Source organism: Dendropsophus ebraccatus, chromosome 8 (genome assembly GCF_027789765.1).
Source record: "Dendropsophus ebraccatus isolate aDenEbr1 chromosome 8, aDenEbr1.pat, whole genome shotgun sequence".
Classification (NCBI taxonomy): domain Eukaryota; kingdom Metazoa; phylum Chordata; class Amphibia; order Anura; family Hylidae; genus Dendropsophus; species Dendropsophus ebraccatus.
In genome coordinates, this window is record NC_091461.1 from 102,408,014 (window position 1) to 102,434,266 (window position 26,253).

General features: G+C 43.2%; 1 protein-coding gene and 1 long non-coding RNA gene across 3 annotated transcripts in view; one reads left to right on the forward strand and one right to left on the reverse strand.

Moving 5' to 3' along the window:
• PTPRF (protein tyrosine phosphatase receptor type F) overlaps window positions 1-17,600 on the reverse strand; it is a 657,420-nt gene extending 639,820 nt beyond the window's left edge. For both annotated transcript variants that reach the window (XM_069981278.1, XM_069981277.1), the window contains exon 1: window positions 17,406-17,600. The gene's annotated coding sequence lies outside the window, so the exon portion shown is untranslated. The remainder of the gene's footprint in view (window positions 1-17,405) is intronic.
• A 272-nt stretch (window positions 17,601-17,872) lies between these two features.
• On the forward strand, window positions 17,873-24,167 carry LOC138799733 (uncharacterized). Its single transcript, XR_011364305.1, has 4 exons — window positions 17,873-18,215; window positions 22,889-23,108; window positions 23,297-23,419; window positions 24,057-24,167. It is a non-coding gene; the product is annotated as an uncharacterized lncRNA (long non-coding RNA).
• The last annotated feature ends 2,086 nt before the right edge of the window (window positions 24,168-26,253 follow it).

Here is a 26,253-nt window from a genome sequence, read left to right on the forward strand (position 1 = left end):
TATAAAGTGCTTTTTTCCCTGCACTTACTACTGCATCAAGGCTTCACTTCCTGGATAACATGGTGATGTCACGACCCGACTCCCAGAGCTGTGCAGGCTGTGGCTGCTGGAGAGGATGATGGCAGAGGAATGCTCAGTGTCCCTCCAGTGCCCTGTGTCCCTCAGTGTCCCCCTGCCATCATCCTCTCCCGCAGCCACAGCCCCAGAGCTCTGAGAGTCGGGTCGTGACATCACCATGTTATCCAGGAAGTGAAGCCTTGATGCAGTAGTAAGTGCAGGGAAAAAAAGCACTTTATAAGCATTTCCCGGTTCCCGGGCACTTCCGGATGTTTGACGCGGGCCCGAGACGTGACGTCTCAGGTAAGCTCAGCCACTCAGTGAAGAAGGCAGGATCCATTTCAAGTTCGCTCAGATCCCGCCTCTGTCGCTGAGTGGCTGTGCGGACCTGAGACATCACGTCTCGGGCCCGCATCAGACACCTGGAAGCGGCCGGGAACTGGGCACCGGAGCACCAGCAAAAAAGTGCCCCCCCCCCCCCGCTGGAGTACCCCTTTAAAGACAGAGCCTAATATTATCTTAATGACCTTGATAATTTTAACCCCTTAAGGTCAAAGCCTATTTTCGTTTTTGCGCTTTTGCTTATTCCATTTTAAGTTTAAAAGTCCATAGCGCTTGCATTTTTTCACCTAGAGACGTATATGAGCGCTTATTTTTTGCGAAACCAATTGTACTTTGCAATGACAGGCATTATTTTTCCATAACATATGCTGCGAAACCGGGAAAAAATCATTTGCACTGTCAAATTGAAAAAAAACAAACGAATTTGTTTTGATTTCGGGGAGTTTTGCATTTACGCCGTCCGTCCTATGGTAAAACTGACTTTTTATGCATGTTCCTCAAGTCGTTACGATTACTATGATATGTAACATGTATAACTTATATTGTATCGGATGGCCTGTAAAAAATTCAAACCATTGTTAACAAATATACGTTCCTTAAAATCGCTCCATTCCCAGGCTTATAGCGCTTTTATCCTTTGGTCTATGGGGCTGTGTGAGGTGTCAGTTTTTGCGCCATGATGTGTTCTTTCTATCGGTACCTTGATTGCGCATATACGACTTTTTGATCGTTTTTTATTACATTTTTTCTGGATTTGATGCGACCAAAAATGCGCAATTTTGCACTTTGGAATTTTTTTGCGCTGACGCCGTTTACCGTACGAGATCAGGAATGTGATTAATTAATAGTTCGGGCGATTACGCGCGCGGCGATACTAAATATGTTTATTTATTTATTTATTAATTTATATTTATAAAATGGGAAAAGGGGGGTGATTTGGACTTTTATTAGGGGAGGGGATTTTTTATTAATAAAAAATTTTTTACTTTTATTTTTACTGTAACTAGAAGCCCCCCTGGGGGACTTGTATATAGACAGCACTGATCTCTCATAGAGATCAATGCTGTGTATATACACAGCAAAGATCGATTAGATCGGTCATAGATTACTATGGCCTGCTGCAGGCCATAGCAATCTATTGCCGAGCCGGGATCAGCGTCATTCCGACGCTGAGGCCCGACACGGGCAGAAGAACGGATCTCCCCCCCGCGATCGCATCGCAGGGGGGAGAACCGTCCCACTAGACACCAGGGACGTGAGGTCTGAAGCCTCTAAGTGCAGCTGTCAGGTTTGACAGCTGCACTTAGAGGCTTAATTAGCCGGCGCGGCAACGGGACCCGCGCCGGCTAATAGAGGCACTGCCCGGCTGCACGTGTCAGCCGGGATCAGCGCCGTTCAGAGCGGGGTCCCGGCGGGACCCCGCTCTGAACACCCCGAGCGGCACCATGACGTATCAGATACGTCATGGGTCGCTAAGGGGTTAAATTTTGCGTTTTCTTTTTTTCCTCCTCACCTTTTAAGAGATTTAACTCTTTTATTTATTTATTTTATTTTTCCATCTACAGCGCCATGTAAGGGTTTGTTTTTTTCAGGACCAAGTGTACTTTGTAATAGTGACTTTTAATCTACCATAACATGTATGATGGAACCCCCAAAATATTATTTATGGGGTGAAATTGGGGGAAAAGCCTATTTTGCTAATTTTGGTGGGTCTCTGTGTTAGTGTAATGCACTTTACGCTATAGGTAAGTCCTAATACAGCAATATGCATGTTTATATAGCTTTTCTATTGTTTTACTGTTTTGTTTGCAAATGGATATGATTAAAATAGCCCTATTGTGACTCTATGCTTTTTTTCATCTATGGGGCTGTATGGGGCATCATTTTTTGTGCTATGATCTTTAGATTTATTAATCATTAATCGTGGAGTTTTTCACCGCTTTTTTATTTATGCCATTCATGGTGCGGGAACAATATTGTTTTATTAGATCGGACAGTTACGCACGCTACAATATATAATATGTGCATTTTTGTATGTGTTTTATTTATAAAATGGGAAAGGGGTCAATTTAAACTTTTACTAGGGGAGGGCATTTGTTGTTTTTTTTAAACTCTTTGAAATTTTTTATTTTACACTTTTTAAGTCCACCTAGAGGAATATTACGTTTATACATTACATTACTGACACTGATCAATGCTGTGCCATAGCATAGCATTGCTCAATGTTTTCTGTGATCATTACATAGAGCCTGTCTGTGGCAGGCTCTATGTAGCAATCGCGGAGCTGACTGCACAGAGGAAGGTAAGAGACCTCTGGCTGTCAGCTAAAAGGATTGGAACCCCTGCAGTCACACTGCGGGGGGCCCGATTGTACAGTGTCAGGAACACAGCTCCTGTCACTTTCTTAAATTCTGCACGATCGCTGAAGTGGTTAATGGCAGATGGCCGTGTGATCATGGCAGCCCATCATTAACAGTGAGGACCTGCTCTTGCTTCACAGAGCCTCTAGATCTATTTTAGCTTTTTTTATACCATAATAGTCATTATATTGCATACGCTGGTCAATGCTATGCCATTGCAAGGCAGTGATCAGTGTCATCGTTAATCTTCACAGACTGTATGGAAGTGTTACTCCTTCAGCAGTCAGGGAAAACAATCGAGTCCCAATCCGACAGTGACAGGAGGGCAGCTTCAGTCACAGACACTTAAATGCCGCGACTGAAGGCATTTAAGGCATTAATGACTGGCGGCAGTGCAATCGCTAATAGCAGCCGATCCTCACTCTCTATGAAGCGGTCAGCTCCTGAGCTTGCTTCATAGAGCCCCTGGACCTTCTGGTGTATACATCATAGGTACATAAGTGACAGGCTCCTGTGATTTACACCATGGGGTCTTAAGGGATCAAAAAGGCATTAAAAAATGGTAAAGACGCATGAATAAAATATTAGTTTAAAAACAATGTTTGTTATTTTGCATTAAAAGATGTTGTGTGAACAAGGGGGGGGGGTAAGATTTGTTGCATGTTTTCTCTTTTTTTTAGTTTACCCTTTTTTGCCAATTCATAAATGCACCACATTTATCAAATTCTTGCAAATTGTAGAATGAATTAGATTTTTTGACTTGTGGATTTTTCCATCACCCATTGAGTGGATAATAAATAATAAATATAATAAAGATGTATATAACTGTACCCCAGCCATGCACCAGGCATATACTAGAAAACCAAACAGATGATCAAGGCGCAACGGCACTGAAAAATGGTGCAAATGAATTATAGAATATGCCAAAGGGAAGATGGCCATGACAAAGTGGTGTGAATTATGCTGAGTGAGAGAAATTATAAATCCCTCTTTGTGTGTGACGCAGGCCTTAGGTGAGTTCACACATGGCAGATTTGCTGCAGAAATTTCTGTGCTTGTCCAATTCATCCAAATGCAGCATGCAGAAATCTATGTGCTCGCCACCACACACCCTTCAGATGTAAGAAACCGATTTTCGCTGAAATTCTCGCAAGAAATCTTCCATGTGTGACTATACCCTTAAGGAACAACTAGGCTGGATGCTATGCTAGACTTTGCAGCTTTCCATTCTTGCATTTGGCGTTGTAAATGAGATGAATTTTGGGTAACAGCAGGAAGAACATTATTCTGTTTTGCTTTCATTACGCTCTGCTTGCTGATCACATGGAATAACATCCTGGGGCCGTCATCAGTGCATAGTCAGAAATAGCACTAAAATCAATAGGACAAGGTGCACAAACACAGCCAGAATCTCTGGTGTGAACAAAGCACAAAACGGTTCATAATTCTTTGCTGGAAGGGATTTTTAAGTGCGCAAAGCAATTACACTGAGTTGATCAGGTACGGCTCCCACATACACCTCAGCTTATGCTACAATCTTAGTGCTCTAGAGACAAATTTCTTTTAATCTGTCATCTAGAAAAACACAAATAAAGCTAAAGTTGTAAAAAGGCAAACATATTGGGGAAAGAGGAGCATGCACAACAAAATTATATTAAAGAGTCCCTATCCTGTCTTTAAAATATACAACACACAACTGGCTTGAATAATACATAATAATTGAAAGCTCCTTTTTAGTAACCACACCTCACCAGTTACAAATGCTTGCAATTAGCTAGTTGAGATGGGTCTTCATGCTGGGACACTCATAAACTGTTATGAACGCAAGTTATAAGTGGTCAACTTAACTGAACTGTCTTGAGAAAAGAAAATTATCTTGTGGCTACAATTTCTGTCAACAACTGCAACTACAACTACTGCATGCAACTACAACTACCATCTACAACTACTGAATGCAACTACAACTACTACCTACGACTACTGCATGCAATTACAACTACTGCCTACAACTGCAACTACTAACTACAACTACTACCTACAACTGCAGCCTGTAACTACTACCTACAACTGCAGCCTGTAACTACAACTACTGCCTACAACTGCAACTACTAACTACAATTACTACCTACAACTGCAGCCTGTAACTACTACCTACAACTGCAGCCTGTAACTACAACTACTGCCTACAACTGCAGCTACTAACTAGAACTACTACCAACAACTGCAGCCTGTAAATTCAACTACTGCGTACAACTTCTGCCTGACACTACAACTACTGCATGCAGCTACAACTACTGCTTACAACTACATCTACTGCCCACAACTACAACTACTAACTAGAACTATTGTCTATAGCTACTACAGCTACAAATGCTGCCTGCAACTACAACTACAGCCTGCAACTACAAATTCTGCCTCCAACTACAAATACTGCCTACAACTACTGTCCACAACTACAACATGCAGCTCCATGCGCCTCCAACTAATAGCTGTAACTACAACTTCTGGGTGACGCAGCTCTGGCTCCAACTCCTGAATTTTTTTTCAGGGACTGACTCCGACTCCTGATTTAAGCTCCTTCATGGATGACCATGTCAGAAACCAGGGGAGATATTTATCATGGATGTGTGTATTTTTGTTTTCCTTTTTGCGTTTTATTTATTTATTTTCCTCTCACATCTGCCGCTCCGGGGGTGGGGAGGGTGGGGAGGGAGGGGGATGTTTATTGACATATGTTGGCAGCAGCAGAGAAGGGATACTTCTTATGTGTTTATGTCTCGCACAATGAGATTCTTAGCGGTGTATCACCCTTTGATGTGATGCTCCGCTCTGCCGCTGGATGTTTAGTAACGTTTATTTGTGTGGAATGTACTGAATGTTTGTCACACAGTTGTCCTTGTTGTTGAGGACCACTGCCTTTCCAACCTTTTTCTTTGTTAATGGAAAAACTAAAATAATAAAGAGTTAAAAAAAACAAAAACAAATGCTTCCTTCAACAGTTTTTTTTTTACAGCTACTACTTCCTAGTACTGCCCCGGCTACCTATAATTACCAGTACTGTCTCCCTATACTGTCTGCAACTGAAACTTGTCAGGGATAAACACAGAATTTTAAACAATTCCCATAAAAATTCTTCTGCCAATCCTAGATTGCTTACAGTTACAAGAGCAAGCCTTAAAGTCACCCAACTTCGAACTTCCAATGACTTTGTCAAAGTCGTAAGACGTTTCTCTTGAACACTGGCAGTGAAAGCTGCACTTAAGAAGCAATACAAATAAACAATTCCACATCAATATTTCTTTGGAATTGAAAACTGCTGGGTGATTTGACAGTGGAATATGTAATTACAATGAAAAAGGGAAAGAGCCGGCAGTTCTGCTTGCAGTAAAACACCTTTTTTTTAAAGCCATGTTAAAAAGGGTTTAACCTGTCGATTTCAGAAAGTAGCAAATGATATCTGCAGCAGCATGAGCACATTTATAGATGGGGATCATAGGCAGTGGTCTGGTGCAGTACAGTACACAAGGTGATCATGTAGCCTGTAATTTTTGATCATTGATGCTCTGGAAATAATTTCATATTTCTGTTTCCTTCAATCTCTAACATGCCATATACACATTTAGGATCCATCTATAGCTTACAAGCTCCATACATCTACATGGAATTACTTTGCAGCCTTTACAGCAGGGAAGCATGGATAAGATTTTACATATGTAAAAGCATGCTGATTTTTGGCATAGACACAATGGAGATTTGTTACCAATTTTCACAGCTGAAAATCTGTAGTAAATCAAAGGTTAAAAATTTTTTTGCAGAATATTTCAAATCATGAACTGTGCCAAAAAAAATCCAGCTTGCAGGACTTTCAATGGATTTTAGATACTTTGTGCCATTCTTGATAAGGGAGGTGTGGCTTAACAGAAAGTAAACGTGCATGAAAGGTTGGCATGGCTTAAAGAGTCACTGTCACTAAAAAAACCTTTTGACTCATCGGGAGTGTCCAAAGATATTGATCGCAGCGGGTCTCAATGCTCTGACCAGCTGCAATCAGGAGATATAGCCGCAATGAGTACAGCAGCAGTGCCATCCACTGTCCAGCTAAATCTTCTGATCGTAGTGGGGTTCAGCAGTAAGGCCCACTGCAATCAATAACTTTTGACATGTCTGATGACATGTCCAACAGCATCTGTAGATAAAAAAAATTCCTTGCTTTATTGTCATCAACAGGTACAGAACATGCATGTATGTCTTTATTACCCGTGGGCAATCTGGCGTGCACCTACCACCACTACCCAGCTTAAGTGTACCCTTATGGACTATTCTACAGTGCTATTTACTGTTTCTTTAAAAAACAAACAAAAAAAAAACATAATTGGCTTCTATGTATCACTCCTAGTGTCACGAATCTGTGCTGCTGGGGAGGGCTCCAGAGAGAATAAGTCTCCTCCCCACCCCTGATTTTCTCCCTATTTACGTCTTCTGCAGAAGGCTATTTCTATTGTGCAATGTGCAATGAACAGAGGATCACGATACATAGACTTTGTTATTGTAAAGTGACTGAGCATGTGTGTCCCCCAGCATTCTGCTCATTATTTGGATGGGGACAGTGATGACCATGTGTATCCTTAGGTACTAAGGTCATTAGGTGCATGGGAAAAGTGACTGAGCATGTGTGTCCTCCAGCATTCAGATAATTAGGTGGACAGGGACAGTGAATGACCATGTATGTCCTCCAGCACTTGGCTCATCAGGTGGACAGGGACATTGACTGAGCATGAGTGCCCTCCAGCACTCAGCTTATTAGGTAGCGATCATCTGAGCATGTGTGTCCTCCAGCACCCAGCTCATTAGGTGGAGTTGGACTGAGCATGTGTGCCCTCCAGCATTCACCTCATTAGGTACATAGTGACTAAGCATGTGATTCCTCCAGCACCCAGCTCATTAGGTGGAGGTGGACTGAGCATGCGTTCCCTCCAGCATTCACCTCATTAGGTAGAGAGTGACTGAGCATGTGATTCCTCAGGCACGCAGGTCAATAGGTGGACATAAGCTTTAATATACACTGTGAACACCAGGTGATGCCATAATACATAAGCACATGTCATTCAGTTATTAAAGTTACACAAAATGTGCTCATAATTTGATCCTTCAAATAAACATTAATAAAGAAGCTGCAGGGATGGCAAAAACTCACAACATTTTGTGCAAACCCATTTTGAGCAAAAATGTTGTGACTTTTCGTTATCTGCGTCACTCATGACTAGAGATGATCGAACGGGGCCGAAGTTCATGTTCGTACGATGCCGAACCATCGGCTTTTGATTTGCGCTGCCTTCCCGTTCCGTGGGGAAGGTGGAGAAAGCCCGAGTACCACCTGGAAAACAGCAATACAGCCTATTACCTAAGCTGTATCCCTGTTTTCCAGGCGGTACTCGGGCTGTCTCCACCTTCCTCACGGAACGGGAAGGCAGCGCGAATCAAATGCCTATGGTTTGGGTTCGTACAAACCTGAACTTCGGCCCTGTTCGATCATCTCTACTCATGACAAGAGGGTGGGGAGGAAGTTTGTCCAATTTTTTTTATTTTGGCCTACTGCCTATTTAAGTTTAAAAACCCTGCTCTAATGCAAGTGCTCTAAACAGACTAGAAAACACAGAATAGCAGACAATTGCTGCTAGTTGTAACAAAAGCATATACTGTATATTGCTTTGAGAATTAGTTTGTTATTTATCCACTACAGCTTAAAACTCCTGAATAAATTAGAAACGCGTAGGAACTTCTGTTAACTCTGTTTTCCTATAATCACAGACATATTTTTAAAGCTTTTGGATTGCAGTGAACAATGAGTTTTTATTGGAGGTGCTGGATCAGCATTCTATTTTTTGATGTTTGTTCGGTGAGCCAAGGGAGGATCCACGCACTTCTGGATCTGCACATTTTGCTATTATTTTGGGGAAGCTATTGAACACACCGCAAGCAAAGGTTAATTGCGTTGTAGGTGACATTTCTCAACAAAAATAAGGAGACTTTTAATTTATGTACTTTGTTTATGAGGAAAATACAAAGAAACAAGCTATTAAAACGTTTTTTCTTTAAGGCCATTTAGCGAATGTTAACGCTATTATTCTGGTTGTTATGGTTACAGGTATGCCAAACATATCCCTGTTATTTACTGTTTTGCGATGTTTATTTAATAAAGTGTATTGCAAAATGTGACTGCTGTCATTTTTTTATGCCATTATTTTTTTTAACTTCACAGAAGAATAATTAACATTTTTTGTTAGTACCATTAGAGCATTTTAACTTTTGATCCTTGTTTTTGCCTGTAATGTTCTATTATATCATTTTATAGTATACTATGCCCGACAAGAGTAAAAACACTGAGGTGCTTAGGCAGACAGAGTCCAGGCTGTCTTCTACTCTCCTGCACAGTGCACATGCTAAGTTTGGCCCCTTCTTCCTGTGTTCTGCCAGGTCTCTCTGTTACTAGAGATGGAATTCCCCTAACGAAAGGCAGTGGACAGCAGACTGCAGGAACATGAGACACCTAGTGGTTCATACTTCAAAGCTGTTTTTCTTATTTCTTAGTCTTTGTTGAATAAAGGGATATACAGAAACTTTATGGATCACACAGACGATCACAAGGAGGAAGCGGTTTACAGTGATCATTTAAACATTGTTCTGTGTCCTATCAGGGATTGGTGGATTTGCTAAGGCATAAAGAAGCTGGTGACATCTTCCAAGCACAGTCCAGAATTTGTTTGTTTTTTTTGTTTAGACATCAGACCCATTGTAAGGCTGGGTTCACACTGCGTTTTTAGCATACGTTTAACAGATCCAGTTTTTTTAACGGACCAAAAAATTGTGTCAGCAACGTTTTTGTGTTCGTCAAAAGAAAACAGATCCGTTTTGATCCTTTTTTTTATGATGGAAGTCAATGGAAAAACGGATCAAAACGGATGCACACAAAAGCATCAGTTTTTTGTTTTTTTTTTCAAAAAACGGATTGCAAACACGCAGTGTGAACCCAGCCTAATCCGAAAATTAACAAGTTATATCAGATACCTATTTGTTGAATAGGCTAGACTAAAAGTATATAGTAAAATACTGCAAGCTGGCACATGGTAGAAATACTCCAACAAGGAATGGTCCAAGAAAAAAAAAAAAACAGTGCAGAGCTGCCAAAAGTGTCCTTGTTACAGTCTAAAGAGCATATACTGTATAGATCAAGTACACAGAGAATGAGGTGGAATCTGCAGAGAGGAATACTGAGGAATAGTAATTAATATTGATAAATACTGGCGAAGGAATACTCAGTGACTGAGTGACTAACTCTGTTCTCGAACTTAAAGGACAACTCCGGTGAAAAGCTTTTTCTCAGTAATTGAAACACACTACAAAGTTATATAACTTTGTAATATGCTTCAATCACCTATCTGCCACCCTTCCCTATCTTTTTCCCCCTCAACCCCCCACCAGGAAGTGATGTAAAACCATTCTTACCTAATGACTGTTGACCCCAGGCTGCTCTGCAGAAGCCATTTTGTGACAATGTCATCATCAATAGGAAGACGGATCATAGCCCTGTTAGGCCAGCCTCACTTTGTCAGATGACTCAGGTTGCTTAGTTCTGATTGGCTGAGCAAGCTGTATGCCATCTAACGGTTTTACAGAATCAGTTAGACATCACAGGAGACAAAGTGCATCAAACCAGGAAGTGACGAAAAAATTAAGCCACCAACTGGAGGTTCAGGGATCTGCAAACGGCGGGAAATTCAAACAGAGACAGACTCAGGAGAGATAGTAAGTGTGAAAACTATGTTAATAACTGACTGAATCTTATAAAATTCAGTATTGGGCCATGTTCACACAACGTGAGAGACTGGCCTTTCCGTGACCCGATGCCGCAGTACCGGAGTTCTGATGTATACTATGGGTATACGCTCCGGCCGTGATCCCATAGACACCCGACCAATGTATTTTTTCTTATTTATACGGCCGTTGTTGCAAATTGCACGGTATCCCATAGACAACAATGCAACGTATATTCTCGTAACAATCACGGCCGTTGTACAACGTCCGTGATTTTTCGAAAATGTTGTGTGAACATAGCCTTGTACTGTACTGTATGTTAGGGTTCACCAGTGCTAAACTCTTAAACGATCCACGCCCAGAAAAACTACACTTCAGCCACACTTCAGAGGGGGACAAGTGGAGTTAAGATACCAGAGGGAGGAAGGGGCAAACTGGTGGCACGTGAAAATGTTCAACGCGGCAGATGCACAGGTTGAAACTAGTGATAAGCGAACTTGCAGAACACTTTGGTTCGACAATGTTTGTTCGAGCCGAAGCGTTTGGCAAGTTCACTCATCATAAGCATGAGACACCAGCACCAGCCTGCGTTCAAATACCGAGCAAAGTTCAGGTTCCGAGAGTGGAGGTGCGTTCACACTACGGAATTGTGTGAATTGGGTAAATTTATGTTTGAATACTAAACAGTTTAAACCGAGCTACCACATGATCATTATTTTGACGCCCACGCAGACGTCTGTTATTTTATACATTCTGTGCATTGGATGTCCGTCATCCCATTGACTTCAATGCATTGCATCGCAGCAATAATGGCCGTCTTTTTAAATAGAAAAAGCATAGCCGAATACTGAGTAAGGGTAGCTTCACACACACCGTATCGCAGCGGATTTTCTGCAGATTTTCTGCAGCAGATTTAAAATAACTGAACACAGCATCAAATCTGCACCATCAAACCTGCTGCAGATCTGCAGTGGATCCTATACGTGTGAATGCACCCTGAGGCTATGTTCACACTACGTAAAAGTACGTCCATAGTTGCCATTGTCAACTGTGTACTTTATGTAATGTGGAACACTGCCTACATTTCTATGAGATCCTGGCCGGAGCACATGCCCATCGTATACGATTCGGCCGGGATCCGTGCGGCGCCGCAAATTCAATGAATTGTGGCCGTAGGAAACCCTATCAGTTCATTGTTTGCTGTGGGACGTTCTGATGCGGGGCGCGCTGATGCGCCTGCATCAGAAGCCTGCAGCCAGAAAGATCTTCTGGCCGGTACTTAAGTACCGGCTGGGATGATCCGGGCAGAGACCGGTTGTTCCGTGACCCGGGCGGGGTCACGGAACGGCCGGTCTCTTACCCGGTGTGAACATAGCCTTAGGGTATATTTACACAACGATTTTCAATGGCCATTATTTGATACTCAAAATAACGACTGTTGAGTACCAAATAACGTCCATTATTAATGGATATCATTGCAATATCCCGTCATTGCCGTTGGTACATTGAGTTTAGGGTGAATGATGGCTGCAATCAACACCCTTTTGGGTGTGGCTATTTTCAAAGGTTCAATGAATTTGGTTGAAATGTTGGTAAGAGGACGTCCCCAAAAAAAAAATTGTGTGAACAACTTAAAATAATATCCATTGTTCGCTAAATAACGGCCACCAACAAATATACTTAACATTAATTTGATGGCCACTGTGAACAACAGCCTTTATTCAATGCAGTGTGTGAACTAACGACCATTGTTTCCCTACACGTCAATGAAAATCATGAACACTGAAAATAGCGGCCATTATTTTGGGTATTAAATAACTGCCATTATTTTACAAAAAAAAAACAACTGTGTTTGAATATGGTCTTATACTGATAAATATCGAGGAATACTAAGTAATACTAAAAAATACTGAGTAGTTTGGAGGAATACTGATAAATACTGAGTAATACTGCCACCACTGGAGCCATGATCATCTGCACAGCAAATTACAGATGAAAACCAGGATAGATTAGATAGCAGATGAACTCACTGCACACCTACTTTACACAGTCTACTTCACTTATATCACTAATAACAGGCTCTTAGCAATAAATACATTTTAGCAAACAGGATTGGCAACAAAATGTATCTGTTAAAAAGCATATTCCTTCAATCAATATTTCTAGGAAACACACTGAAAAAAGCACATTCGCACTAATTTTGGCATATAATTCAGCATATACTGCAGGAAACTATTACAATTAGTATTTTTCCATCCAATGAGCAGATATATACTGGCATACCATGTTCTTTACCTATACAGGAAAGCACAATCTGGTCACCGCCAAAGAAAAAGAAAAAAAAACATTTAACCCACAATATACAGTGGTTTATTATGCAAGCCATTGGATAACATACATGGTTATTCAGTAAACACCATGGTACATGACGGCATAAGTCACTGGGTTATGCTCAGAGTGTACGTTAAGATTCCGACACATTATGTAATAAATAATGGTGATATTCAGCTGTATTACGATGTCCAGCCCCCAGTACAACAGATATACATGGACCTTCAATGTAACCAGTCATGATCTCTAAGGATATCTAAGGACTTGATATATATGGACTACACATTATAGAATGTATTTGACATTACTAAAAATTCACTTTTATTATTAACCTGTTCTCTTATGGGGCTGGGTGCATTCTAGTCCCTCAAGGTGTTGGGGCCGTTCTGTTGCATAGTACCCCTTTAGCAAAAATAATGCATTGATAGCTATTCTTCCCATCAAACCACAGAAACCTCAAAAGAACAGACCCTACGGTAAGCCAATGGGGTCTATTGGGTGCTTGTGGTCTTTGCTGCATGCCAGATCAGGTTAAGTAGTTTCCTGGTTGGAGGCCTGTGTTCTCCAACCTGTGGCTTTACAGCTGTTTAAAAACCATAACTTCCATCATGCCTTAACAACTATTCACTGGCATAACGGGAGTTGTAGTTTGACAAGAGCCTGAGAGCCATGGGTTGTGCTGGATGTGAAAGATCCCTACAGACCATATCCATATACTGAAGTCCATCAGGACAGCAACAATTGCACTCTGATGCATATGTGACCAGAGCCTCACAAAATGATTTTGCAGGTGATTAATCCATGGATTTTTATAATTTCAGGGGGTGGGGAAGCACTCCGTAAAAGCTCCAGCCCCCAGACTGATGCATCATAACTTGTGCACACAATGCGCTGCCCAGTAACCTTTCCAAGGGAAGAAATCAATTACGGCTAGATCTATTGATAATTCTTGGATGCCGCACATCAAACACAGCGCCAGTTGACCCGCCCCCTCCCCCCCTAGCAAGACATTACACTGCAGAATCAGATACAGTCAATGCTAAATGTCTCTTTCTCAGTCAAATCAACAGGCGGATTCCTAAGAGCCGCAATTGTTTTCACGGTTGCATTATAAACAGTGCACACAATACTTGTTGCAGGCCGAATACAGATCTGTGTTAGCGGCTCATTATAATGAGATGTGCTGTCGATAGCTTAAATATACCGTCTCAGCGCACTAAACAGTTTGGCGACCGCTTGTAGACGATATGCTTTCATTAACAAGCTCCGGGCCTTGACAGCACAGTCTTGACAGAAAGGATAAAATATTGCCAAAGCTCAAAGCGCAGTTCGGGAGGCAGCGATATATCATTTGCATCCGATGATTGTGATCTGTGCGGTGGTCTCAGCATTCTCTACAGAATAAGAAACTGTCAGGTATGAGCATTGATGAGATCAAATAATTGTACACTGAGTTGGAGAGTGCAGGGCATATCCATTAGAGCCCCAACAGAATTGTGCTATTTCTAATACAAAGGGTTAACACTGTTTGCACTGCATTGTCTCTCTACTGCAGACCTGTCTCACACAGCTTCGAACTCGGGATAACTAACCTACAATGAAGACCTCATCATTAATGGAGACACAATTGCAGCAGGCGGCTTCATCTATTTCGCCTTTCCACCACTGAGATGGAAGAAGAAGGACTGATCTGGTCATGAATAATGTGATATATCTCCATTCAGACCCTTACAGCCCCGACTGATCGGATATTTAACATTCTTCTGCATGAACTCCATTTTAAGTCAAATGTTTTAACCCTTCCAACCCCTCCCACCAGCACAAGAACCGAGCTGTTCATATGACTTATTGCAAATCTGAAAAAGATATATATTTTTTCCTCAAGTATAACCAGTCTGAATTATGAGTAGATTTTATTAAAACACTTGCTTCCCAAATACATTATTAGGCGAGGGGCGGAGTTCACGGCGCAGTGGGTTGCATCCTGATGATGTCATCAGATCTTCCAGCCCTTGTTGTACATCCAGGCAGTAATCTTATGTCACTGTGTTATATGTGACTACAGGACGCGACGACTTGTTCCTTCCTGTTGCATAAGGGGCAGCTTTACGACCTATATCCTACCTGCTCACTGAGATGGCACAACACCAATGAGCTGCGGACCACAATGAATCCCTACAGCCTATGGTCACCAGATTTCGGATATCCTATCATATTGAAGGATCATTTTCTTAACCCTGGCCTGCCACATGATGCAATTGTCACGTACAACTTTTTATTTCTGCCCACAAAAAGAAGACTGCATAAATTAAAAAAAAAAGGAAAAAAATACAAAAGATTCTTCATTGCTCCCTCTTTGCTGTGAGCATTACTGTCTTGGTTTGCAGCAGTGGTCACCAAGCAGCCCCCTCTCATGAGGAGTAAAGGTCTGTTACTTCTTTTCATTGCAAAGAAGTAACTCTGTATCATCTTCCTGTGCAAGGAAGGACCGACACATCACAATGTATCCCTCAACAACAGGCAGAGAACCATGTCCAACTTCCACCATCAAGACGAATCCTCCGACAACAGGCTGCGCCCAGCGCTCCGATCCTAGGATCTTAATAACTTACATCAGAATCATTGCAATTAATGAGGACGTATCGATCAGAGGGATCAATGAGCCGGAAGGGAGGGGGAGAGGGGCGAGAGGTGAACATACACAAATAATCCTGAACAAATGAAATTACACACTGCCAGGTATAATGACTACCTAGAGGATAGATGCACTACAGCTAATACGGGTTGCAACCTTTATCCATAGGGAACACTGTGCATTTAAAGAAGGTTGTTTCTTTGCGTAATGACAACCCTAGAAATCATATATAGATGTACCTTGTAGGGTTTTTAACAATTGCAACCCGGGGAGAAAAATACATGATGAAAGTCAGAGCTGTAGGGTTAGAAGAAAGAAAAGAAGTCTCTATGGATGTGCAATGTGCAGTGTATGACTATACCTGTGTGCAAAGCTGTTAACCCACGGCATGCTGCCGTACCAGGATAGCAAACCATTACAGGCAAATGAGCTGAGCTGCAAATGCACATTACAAAGTAAAGGTTGCAGCGACTTTCTCTAATAACATCTGGGGGGAATAATCCATATGTATAAGGCGTTCACAGGAAGGCACGGCATTATAATTGTCCATCCAGCACGGCGCTACGGATCTGACGGGCACAGAATTAAACGGGCATGTGGGCTGTGTGCTCGGCTCGGTTCTACATTCTTTGCAGCATAGCAAGAAATACTGACCACCAGCTCATGACAATGGGCTAGTGCCCCGGCTGACTGGTGTTCTGTGAGGGTTAATAAGATGGAAGTAACTGGGCACCAGGTTGGTGATTATTCAGCCGAAAGCTCCATGTAGTGAGGATGAGCGGCTGTAAATCTGGATGAAAACTAATTAGTTGGTTAGAGAGAGGATGCAAAGAGCAGTGGGCAGGGGGGCACCAGCTAGGGAGATCTACAATGTATGGGGACTATGGGGGGAACAGCTAATGTGAGGGGGCTGCTGCCAGTGCTAGGAGACAATGGGAGATATTAGGGAGCAATGTTTCAGTAATGGGTGCACTGGGTAGTAGTGGAGGCAGTGAGGAGCATCGAGGCGCACAGGCAGCTGGAACATTGTCTCTTATTGTTGGCACAGAATATTATTGGGGAGCACTGCGTATATTTTGGGGTAATGCTTATTATTGGGGGCAATGCTTATTATTGCTGGCACTGCAGTCTATTGGGGAACACTGATTATTATTGGGGTACACTGCATATTATTGGGCAACACCGCTTATTATTGGGGGACACTGCTTATTATTGGGGAACACTGCTTATCATTGGGGAGCACTGCTTATCATTGGGGAACACTGCTTATCATTGGGGAACACTGCTAATCATTGGTGAACACTGCTTATTATTGGGGAGCACTGCATATTAAGGGTTCCGCAAACTATTGAGTCCACCGCACAATAATGGAGGCTCTGCATATTATTGGGGAGCACTGCTTATTATTGGAGGGCACTGCTTATAATTGGGGGTCTCTGCACTGCATATTGTTTGGGGGCAGTCAGTGAAGAGCTTTTAGTGGGCACTGCATATTATTGGGGTGCAATGGGTCATATTGAGGCACTGCATGTTATGGGGGTGCATTAGGTCATACTGAGGCACTGTAGTTATTCTGGGGGGGGCACTTAGTCATATAGGATCACTGCATATTGATGAGGTGGGGGCATCATTGGGGACTGCATATTTGTGGGGTGCACTGGGTGACACTGAGTCACTGCACATTATAGGGGTATAAGCAGCTACAGGCAGTATTGGGGCAGAGCCCTGGGTTACATTGCTATGGGGGCACTGCACTGGCTGGCATCTGGGGGCATGCACCCACTCCAGGGGTCCTGTACCTGGCAGCAGAGGATGCCACCCTGGTGGGCAGCGACATGGGTCGGATTGCCCCTGAGGGGTGCACTTACCCTGGGCAGGTGCTGCTCTCCTCAGTCCCGGGGTGCTGCTCCAGTATTCTGGGGTGCTCGCCTTCTCTTTTATATTTTTTTAGCTCCTTCCACAGCTCCGGCTGCCGCTTCTCTCCGCTCCCCACACACTCTCACTCCGAGAATGGTGACTGCGCAGCGCGCCCCCAGCACCGGAGCCCTGCGCTTCCACCAGTACTAGCGGGCGCGCGCTCTCACTCCTGCGCGCCCCCGCCGCCGTCTCCGCGGGCGCGAGCTCTCCTCTGCGCGCCCCTGTCGCCGTCTTCGGCTAGGGCGAGCTCACCTCTGCGCGCCTCCGCGGCCGTACTCTATCAGTTCGCGCCCTCCGATCGCCGCGCGCCTCCGCTCTGTAAAATTACCTCAGAGAGTGGTGCGGGTTCCCGCCTACACTCTGAGGTGACTGTGAGAGGCGCGCCCCCGCGGCTCCCGCGCTCACCTGAGGTAATTTTCGGAGAATTCTCCATCCATTACCCGGTTATAGATCGTCTCTTCCCGGTCATTCCCTCAATTATTTATATTCTCATTTATCATCGGAATTACCCGATTCTCCTACGCTTCCCAGTATCCAGGTCCTGCCGGGTCATTAATAACAGATAATTATTTATAAGGCAGCCTCATTGTTCACATCCCCACCATTTCAAGATCTCTGCGTGCTGACAGTGAATGGGAACACCCCCTGATATACTAACCGGTAGAGTTTTGAGGTGGAAGCTCTTACCTGGTGAATGACGTGAATTACCTAGTCACCATAAAATGGCACCTCAGAACGCCCTCAAAAACGGTCACTTTTGGGTAAGGTTTCCATAAATTACATCACTTTTGCGGCCACTAATATTAGGACATTTAAAGGAATTTTCCTAATACAGTGGTACCTTGGTTTAAGAGTAACTTGGTTTAAGAGCGTTTTGCAAGAAGAGCTCACAGTTTTTCAAAATTGTGACTTGGTTTAAGAGCATTGCTTTGGTTTAAGAGCTCCTGGTATTGGGTGGGAGCGTGAGTGGGGGAGGGGCATGGCCTGCATAGCGGGGTCTGCAGCACAGTACTCTGACCCAGGAAGTCTCTCTCACCTTCCAATTTATAGCAGATCCACTTCAGGCTGGGGCTTGCATCAGAGGACAGGACTGTGGGGGTAATCTATAGCTTTAACCCCTCTTTCCCCGGACAGAGAGTGCTGCTATACTGTGTCCACATCTGCCCTGCTCATTCCTTCATGCTCCCTGCAGTCTCTCGCAGTCCTTGTGTTTCCCATCCTCTCCATTCCTGCTATAATGTGCTTGCACTCACACTCAGCTATACACACTGCTGCTATAATGTGCTTGCACTCACACTCAGCTATACACACTGCTGCTATAATGTGCTTGCACTCACACTCAGCTATACACACTGCTGCTATAATTTGCTTGCACTCACACTCAGCTATACACACTGCTGCTATAATGATTATAAAATGATTTTTGGGGTGTGGAACCAATTGTCTACGTTTCAATGATTTCTTATGGGAAAATTTGCTTTGGTATAAGAGTGGATTTGGATTACAAGCACGGCCCCGGAACGAATTATGCTCGTAATCCAAGGCACCACTGTATTAAAAAGTTACAGCTCACAGCAGTGTCTAACGTGCTACCCTCTGGCATCATGCCTGGACAGCCAAAGCTTGGCTTTAGCTGTCCAGGCATGATGGGAATTGTTGTTCTACGACGGTCGAGGACACCTGTGCCTTATCCCAATACGAGCAGTTAGGTCTAACCACACTGATCATGAGGACACAGACAAGATGTCCGCCAAGTAAATTGAAGGGGTTATCCAGCGCTACAAAAACATGGCCACTTTCCCCCTACTGTTGTCTCCAGTTTGGGTGGGGTTTTGAAACTCAGTTCCATTGAAGTAAATGGAGCTTAATTGCAAACTGCACCTGAACTGGAGACAACAGTAGGGGGAAAAGTGGCCATGTTTTTGTAGCACTGGATAACCCCTTTAACCCCTAGACGACCCTAGACGTAGGGTTACGTCATGGAAGTCTGTCCCCAGACGACCCATGACGTAACCTTACGTCATGGGTGTTATTCCCGCTATGAAGCACGCTCCGGAGCGGAGCGCGCTTCATAGCAGGTGGGGGCCGGCTGCAATCAGCAGCCGGGACCTCACCGGTAATGACACGCTGCAGCGATCGCGCTGCCGCGTGTCATTAACCCCTTAAACGCCGCGATCGCGGCGCGACCGCAGCGTTTAAGTGTAAGTGACAGGGGGAGTCCCCTGTCACTTACCGATCGGGACCCCCGCAGTGTGACTGCGGGGGTCCAGATCGTTGAAACGGACTGCTGGAGGTCTCTTACCTGCCTCCATGCGGTCCGATCGGCGATCTGCTACACTGAGCCTGCACAGGCAGGCTCAATGAGCAGATCGCCGATAACACTGATCAATGCTATGCCTATGGCATAGCATTCATCAGTGTAGAAATCCAAGTACTGTATGTAGAAGTCCCCCAAAGGGACTTCAAAAGTGTAAAAAAAAAAAGTTCAAAACACTATTACACTACCCCAAAACCCCTCCCCCAATAAAAGTCTAAATCACCCCCCTTTCCCATTATATAAATAAAACATATAAAAATGCATAAATAGATAAACATATAATATACCGTAGCGTGCGTAATTGTCCGATCTATTAAAATATAACAAGCGTCATTGCGAACGGTAAACGGCGTACACGAAAAGAGGGGAAAAAGTGCGCAGATTACCGATTTTATGTTACATTATATATTTAAAAAAATCAATAAAAAGTGATCAAAACGTCCGATCTTCACAAATATGGTATTAATAAAAACTAGAGATCATGGCGGAAAAAATTACACCCCATACAGCCCCATAGGTGAAAAAATAAAACCGTTATAAGTGTCACAATAGGCCCATTTTATTAATATTTAATTGCCAAAAAAAAGGATTTCATAAAAAAAAATATATATAACATTAGAGAATCTGTCTAACCTGCATATGGTTGTGTTCGGACTGACCTATAGAATAATAGTGTCATGTCGCTGTTACCATATAGTGCATTACGTAGACACAGGAACCCCCCAAACGTTACCATATTGCATTCTTTCTTACGATTTCACCTATTTATATCTTCATAAATAATATATTTGGAATTCCATCATACATGTTATGGTAAAATGAATGACGCCATTACAAAGTACAACTATTCCTGTAAAAAACAAGCACTTACATGGCTTGTAGATAGAAAACTGAGAGTGCTAGAGCTCTTAGAAGGGGAGGAGGGAAAAACGAAAGCACTAAGATCAAAATTTGCGCGGTCCACTGGGTCATTTTGGGCCTGGTCCTCAAAGGGTTAAGTGGCTGCACACATATACAAACAATGCTCCGGGCACAGTCTGTGGGACTTCTGAACATTGCAGAGCATGGCTTTGTTTTAAGGTCTCATAGAGAGTGAATAGAGTGGTGGTCGGGTAGTGGTCAGATCCCCACCAAACAACTCACCAGCATCTGAACAGATTTTTAATAAACTTGCATTATTAAGTTAGAAGGGGATACTCCAGCGGAAAAAAAAAATCTTTCAAATCAACTGGTGTTAGAAAGTGTCATAAATTTATAATTTACTTATATAAAAAAAATCTTGTCTTCCAGTACTTATCAGTTGCTATATGTCCTGCGGGAAGTGGTGTATTCTTTCCAGTCTGACACAGCGCTCTCTGCTGCCACCTCTGTCCATGTCAGGAACTGTCCAGAGCAGTAGCAATTACCCACAGAAAACTCTCCTGCTCTCCAGACTGGAAATAATACCACTTGCGGGACATGCAGCAGCTGATAAGTACTGGAAGACTTGACATTATTAATACAAGTTAATAACAAATCTCTGGCACTTTTTGGCACCAATTGATTACATTTTTTTCTGGAGTACCCTTTTAATCCTTCAGAGGCTATTTTGAGGCTCTCATAGCTGAAAGCCCCCTCTATAATACACAGCTATTCCTTAAAGGTGAAGTACGGGGAAAATGTTTATTTAAGTATTGTATTGCCCCCCCCCCTAAAAATTGCCAATATACAGTTATTACGGGAAATGCACATAGTGCTTTTTCCCTGCACTTACCACTGCATCAAGGCTTCACTTCCTGGATAAAATGGTGATGTCACTTCCTGGATAACATGGTGATGTCACTTCCTGGATAACATGGTGATGTCACTTCCTGGATAACATGGTGATGTCACAACCCGACTCCCAGAGCTGTGCGGGCTGTGGCTGCTGGAGAGGATGATGGCAGGGGGTCATTGAGGGACACAGGGCACTGGGGGGACACTGAGCATCCCTCTGCCATCATCCTCTCCAGCAGCCACAGCTCGCACAGCTCTGGGAGTCGGGTCGTGACATCACCATGTTATACAGGAAGTGACATCACCATTTTATCCAGGAAGTGAAGCCTTGATGCAGTAGTAAGTGCAGGGAAAAACTGACTTTATGTGCATTTCCCGTAATAAGTGTATATTGGCGATTTGTATAACTTTTGGGGGACAATACAATACTGTAATAAAAATTTTCGCCAGACTTCTGACTTTCAGGGCACAATCAGAGCTGAAGAGTTCACCGGCAGTATTCACACAGTTGCTTCCTTTACCTTATTTCTCTGGCCAATCAAAGGAGAGCACCTACTTCTCTTTGTTATGTCACGACATAGTGCTGGAGAAATGCACTGGACTGAACAGGCTGTCAATGTGCTGGGCTGATGATATATAGTACAGAACTATAAATGATGTATTGAGTTTGCAAGGTGTTATGTGAGCAAAAAGGAAACAGTATTAGAATCACAGCAAGGATGGGGTTATGCTAAGCACTGAACTGATAATGATGATGACAAGCATGCCAACTAAGGGTGCCTTCACACCTACCGACTCGCAGCGTTAATAACGCTGCGAGTCGGCTAGGTCCTGGCAGATCACTGTCAGTACATACACGCAGCGGTCTGAACGACCGCTGCGTGTATGTAAATCTGCCGGCTGCTTAACCCCTTCTGATGCCGGCCGGCCGGCTCCCGCTCCGCTCTGTATACATTACCTCCTCGTTCCACGGGGTCCCGGCGTCCTGCTCTCCCGCCCGGCCAATCAGTGGCTGCGGCTGGGCAACACACTGATTGGCGCGAGAGCAGGACGCCGGGACCCCGTCGAGCGAGGAGAGGTAATGTATACAGAGCGGAGCGGGAGCCGGCCGGCATCAGAAGGGGTTAAGCGGCCGGCAGATTTACATACACGCAGTGGTCGTTCAGACTGCTGCGTGTATGTACTGACAGTGATCTGCCAGGACCTAGCCGACTCGCAGCGTTATTAACGCTGTAAGTCGGTAGGTGTGAAGGCACCCTAAGGGAGGGAATTACTTCTGGATGCATGTATTTATACAAGGGACATCTGCCCAGAACTTTATGGGTGGAAGAGATAAGAAAGAAGCATTGATTTACCTTTCAGGTACAGCATGGACCCTCTGTAAGCGTCTGACAGGATTACTGATTTCAGGACCCAGGCACATAGCGGTAGCTCTTCGACTTTCTGTGTCTTTGCACTATCTAAGCCTCACCTTCACTTCCTGTGTTTTCGTGTTCTGTCCTAGTCTCTCTTTTACTAGAGACTGATCAAGCCTAACAAGGGACACTAGGCAGCAGATTGTGGTCAAAACTTTTTTTCTGGGGTAAGGATGATATTTATTTTTTATTTTTTTTGTAAATGAAGTGATCACACAGAGGGAAGTTGTTGAAATCACTATTTAAAAGTCACAATTTTACAGATTTAAATGTAAATCTATACATATATTCAGTATTTGTCAGTATATCATCAAAAAGTTATAAAAATGTATACCACAGTAAAACTATGTTGTAGCCACAGGCTTTTAAAGACCTGGCACTAATCTGCATTATGCATTTGAAGTCTGGTGGACATGTTTGGATGGAACCTATAAGGACTGGATGAATAATGGAGCCAACTACAATATCATTCAATCAGGTGGGATTTCTTTACTCTGTACCCACAATCTGACCCCCCCTCCCCCCAAACCACTAGCTGCTTTTAATCCAAGATCTGTCCTGCGGTCCGTTTGGCAGGTGATGCAGTTATTGTCTTAAAAAACTACTTTTAAACCTACATCCCTGTGCCCTACAGGCATGGCTTAGAATATCTGTGCCCTAACTTTGCACCACCCCTCCATCCCTCCTTCCCACCCTCTTCATCATTAGGAATGCCACTGGAACATTTTCTCCATGCTGAACATTTGCACAGGTGTCTTAATGATCCAGCCCATGTGCTGGACTGAAACAGGTGGGGAATAGGAGGCAATCTACCTGGAGCATTCCTAATAAGAAGGAGGGCGGGGAGAAGGGACAGAGAGATTGTGCCTGCCTAATGCATACGCAATCTAGGTCACTCCCGTAGGGTACGGGCTGCTAGTTTAAAAGTTGTTTTTTATAACAATAACTGCATCACCTGCCAAACGGACTTCAGGACAGATCTTGGATTAAAAGCAGCTATCCGAAGGTGCAAGCAGTTTGGGGGGTCAGATTATGGCTACAGAGTCATTTTAAGCTTTGTTTATCCTTTCCTCTTGCACCATCCTCCATTCAGCTTTTTTTTTTGTTAAAAACAGGCATGGATAACTGAGAAGTTAAAAACTGGTGTTCATGGATTTCTAAAGGGATCTTCACAGCGCCAGCATTGACAGAATATCAGTGGAATGTGACATTAAAGCATAATCAGAGTGAGTTTGACCATTGTGGAGCCTACTAATTAAAGCCATATCTTTAGGGGAGGGAATCTTTTTTTTTTTTTATGTAATCCTGAAATTTTCCACTTCTTACACTGCACACACAATAGACAGACACTTGTTTTGTGCACTTCACTTTGCAGCTTTGCCTTGCAGACAGGGACAGATCCAGCAGAGCTATCATGTTATCATTAGGAAAGCACTAGTGTACTGCTGGAGGCCTAGATAAGGCAACACAAAGCACTCTATAAATCTGTCTATGCAGATTCTGTGTCTCTCACTGGTGTCTGCTAGTGGTACTATACAGTACATCTTTTCTTGCTGCAGACTATTCTAGTCTATTGACACATTAGAGGGGTTGCCCAAAAAATGAAAAGTAATTTAGCTTTTTCCCAAATTTAAACTAAAAAAAAATACTGATGTACTATGTTTGTGAATACTGTACTAAAGTCCTGATTTCGAAGCACAAGTCCAGATTTCAAAGCAATAATTGGCAAAAACTATGTAAATGTTGCGGAATCTGTGTGCGCTATACAAATAAAAGCATCATCATTATTATTATTATTATTATTACTGCAGTTGCTGTATGATGGCAGATTTAAAGGGGTTATCCAGCGCTACAAAAACTTGGCCACTTTCTTCCAGAGACAACACCACTCTTGTCTCCAGTTAATGTGTGGTTTGCAATTAAGCTCCATTCACCTCAATGGAAATGAGTTACAAAACCCAACCCAAACTGGAGACAAGAGTGGTGCTGTCTCTGGAAGAAAGTGGCCATTTTTGTGTAGCACTGGATAACCCCTTTAAGAGGCTTTGTTAGGCTATGACTGCCTTGGTAACCACTGGTATCCTGCAATCCCGTTGCAGGGTACAGATGCCGAACAGGGGGAGCCCTCTCCTCACTGTCAAATTCTTTAGATCTTCTGGTCACCATTGACAACAGCATCTTAAGGGTTAAACTGCTGAGACTGGAGTTATCACCCTGGCAAATGCAGCAGAAACTCGGCTGTGTGTGACAGCTTAGCTCCTGCTGCAATCTTGTTTCAATGCAGTGGCGGTGAGGTGGGAACAGCTCTCCCCTAGAACTACACCAGTCTGGGTAGGGGCTAAAATCAAATTCAAGATTCGGATGAAAATCAGAATCATGAGTCAAATAAATTTTGAATTACGGAAATCAATTAGTTTTGTTAATCGCCCAACCCTCCAGTACAACACATATTGGTTGTCTTTATTTGGACCAAAATTTTGGCAATATTTTGGGGCATGGTGTTCCATTTACAGCCAAGATGTTGCATCTTATAGTCCTTTGTTTTCCAAATCATATCGCTTTACTACTAGATCATGTCCCTTTGTTGGACAAGGCATAAAGGGGGAGATTTATCAAACTGGTAGAATTGTCTTAGTTGCCCCTAGCAACCAATCAGATTCCACCTTTTATTCCTCACAGATTATTTGAAAAATGAAAGGTGGAATCGGATTGGTTGCTAGGGGCAACTAAGACAATTTTACTTTACACCAGTTTGATAAATCTCCCCTAACATGTGTATAAAACACATTAAGTATAATGCAAGGCATGAGACTTTTCTTCGAACGTGTTAGCTGAAAGCTGAACAATGCCTTCTGTCTTCCAATGTCAGGAGTTTTAGACTTGGACAGGTTTATCATTATGTGGAAAGCAGAAAGTCCAAAACATTGCTTTAAAGATCAAAGCTATTTAGAGAATGTGGTTGGTAATAGTCCCATTGGTGTCTCTTCGCCTCATCTGAAGTTTTCATTCAGTTTCATTAGTATCTGCAAACAGTGGGGTCCTATAGACAAGTCTGTAGTGAAAAAGAGAGGATGGTGTTAGTTGTCTGAAATGCAAGTGCATCTCTTGTGTCTTATCATAAAGTTTCTTCATAATGTTGTTTATAGATAATGTTGCCTTCCACTAGGTATACCATGATTATTGCACCCAGTTGAGTGATAGGACTCTGTGGGTATTCTTTTAATAGGCTTTGTAGCTGAAAGAGGTAGGCTGGACACCACGGGGGTGCAGAAAAACTTGACAATATGACAGTAATACATAGTATGCAAGATA